Source organism: Panulirus ornatus, chromosome 45 (assembly GCF_036320965.1).
Source record: "Panulirus ornatus isolate Po-2019 chromosome 45, ASM3632096v1, whole genome shotgun sequence".
NCBI classification, from domain to species: Eukaryota; Metazoa; Arthropoda; class Malacostraca; order Decapoda; family Palinuridae; genus Panulirus; species Panulirus ornatus.
This window is the reverse complement of record NC_092268.1, coordinates 9,502,202-9,504,701: the sequence shown is the minus strand read 5'-3', so window position 1 is coordinate 9,504,701 and position 2,500 is coordinate 9,502,202. Positions and strand designations below refer to the sequence as shown.

Below are 2,500 nucleotides of genomic sequence, written 5' to 3'. Positions count from 1 at the left end.
TATTATTATTATTATTATTAGAACTTGTGATTATTTTGAAGTTATTAATGAGTTATTTTCATAAGAGAACATTTATGTACGTAGATAAAGTCTCTTGTGTGAGTATATATATACTGCCACTTATGTAGTTACCCCTACATATATGGGAGGGGGATTATTATGTAGTGGGGGGATTACGTCCGGATTAATATATATGTATATTTGTGAGGTATTGCATGGTGCGTGGATTACATTATGTAATCCCATCCTGAAGCTGGGATTTATCAGCTACGTTCGGAAAGTTTGAATCGAATCCTTTAGGGATTTGGGGATTTATCAGCAGGGTTTTTTGGCATGCCTTCAATGTAATCCTACAGTCATAGTATTTTTTTTTTTTGTAATCTACTTTGAAATCCGCCCGAATAGGATTCATCAACTGTATTTGAAATGCGCTGTGTAATCCTAGAGGCAAATTGGTTGGATGAGGGCCCCCTGGATTGGATGAGGGCCCCCTGGGTTGATGAGGACCCCCTAGATTGGATGAGGGCTCCCTGGATTGGATGAGGGCCCTCTGGGTTGGATAAGCCCCGTGGGTTGGATCTGGGTTGGATGAGGACCCCCTAGATTGGATGAGGGCTCCCTGGATTGGATGAGGGCCCTCTGGGTTGGATAAGGCCCCTGGGTTGGATGAGGGTCCCCTGGGTTGGATGAGGGCCCCCTGGGTTGGATGAGGGCCCTCTGGGTTGGATAAGGGCCCTGGGTTGGATGAGGGCCCCCTGGGTTGGATGAGGGCCCCCTGGGTTGGATGAGGACCCCCTAGATTGGATGAGGGCCCCCTGGATTGGATGAGGGCCCCCTGGGTTGGATGAGGGCTCTCTAGATTGGATGAGGGGCCCCCTATGTTGGATGAGGGCCCCCCTGGGTTGGGTGAGGGTCCCCCTGGGTTGGATGAAGGCCCCCTGGGTTGGATGAGGGCCCTCTGGGTTGGATAAGGCCCCTGGGTTGGATGAGGGCCCCCTGGGTTGGATGAGGGCCCTCTAGATTGGATGAGGGCCCCCTAGATTGGATGAGGGACCCCTGGATTGGATGAGGGCCCCCTGGGTTGGATGAGGGCCCTCTAGATTGGATGAGGGCCCCCTATGTTGGATGAGGGCCCCCCTGGGTTGGGTGAGGGTCCCCCTGGGTTGGATGAGGGCCCTCTGGGTTGGATAAGGCCCCTGGGTTGGATAAGGCCCCTGGGTTGGATGAGGGCCCCCTGGGTTGGATGAGGGCCCTCTAGATTGGATGAGGGACCCCTGGGTTGGATGAGGGCCCCCTGGGTTGGATGAGGACCCCTAGATTGGATGAGGGCCCCCTGGGTTGGATGAGGGCCCCCTGGGTTGGATGAGGGCCCTCTAGATCGGATGAGGGCCCCCTATGTTGGATGAGGGCCCCCTGGGTTGGGTGAGGGCCCTCTGGGTTGGATAAGGCCCCTGGGTTGGATGAGGGCCCCCTGGGTTGGATGAGGGCCCACTTGGGTTGGATAAGGGCCCCCTGGGTTGGATGAGGACCCCCTAGATTGGATGAGGGCCCCCTGGATTGGATGAGGGCCCCCTGGGTTGGATGAGGGCCCTCTAGATTGGATGAGGGCCCCCTGGATTGGATGAGGGCCCCCCTGGGTTGGGTGAGGGTCCCCCTGGGTTGGATGAAGGCCCCCCTGGGTTGGATGAAGGCCCCCTGGGTTGGATGAGGGCCCTCTGGGTTGGATGAGGCCCCTGGGTTGGATGAGGGCCCCCTGGGTTGGATGAGGGCCCTCTAGATTGGATGAGGGACCCCTGGGTTGGATGAGGGGCCCCCTGGGTTGGATGAGGACCCCTAGATTGGATGAGGGCCCCCTGGATTGGATGAGGGCCCTCTAGATTGGATGAGGGCCCCCTATGTTGGATGAGGGCCCCGCTGGGTTGGGTGAGGGTCCCACTGGGTTGGATGAAGGCCCCCTGGGTTGGATGAGGGCCCTCTGGGTTGGATAAGGCCCCTGGGTTGGATGAGGGCCCCCTGGGTTGGATGAGGGCCCACCTGGGCTGGATGAGGGCTCACCTGGGTTGGATGAGGGCCCCCTGGGTTGGATGAGGGCCCCTGGGTTGGATGAGGGCCCACCTGGGTTGGATGAGGGCCCCCTGTGTTGAAGTAACTAAGGTTAACAATAGATTAAGCGTTAACAATAGACCTGAGATAGACAATAGATCGAAGAGAGACTCCGACTGACAATAGACGATAGACAATAGACCAGAGGCCGTCGTTTGAACCATAGAGCGGATGACCTTGGCTTAATAATAGACCTTAACAATAGAATTAATAATAGATGACAGAGGCAGCTTACTATAATAGATTTACAAGCTGATGATAGACCCATGTCTATTAACATATCTGGAGTTGTTGATGAAGACAGCGAAGAAGTGATTCTCTCTCTCTCTCTCTCTCTCTCTCTCTCTCTCTCTCTCTCTCTCTCTATATATATATATATATATATATATATATATAT

The 2,500-nt window shown here is 54.7% G+C and overlaps 1 protein-coding gene across 1 annotated transcript in view; it reads left to right on the top strand.

Moving 5' to 3' along the window:
* Positions 1 to 2,500, top strand: part of LOC139762935 (glutamate receptor ionotropic, NMDA 2B-like) — a 421,764-nt gene that overhangs the window by 94,636 nt on the left and 324,628 nt on the right. The gene's annotated exons all lie outside the window — the stretch shown is intronic.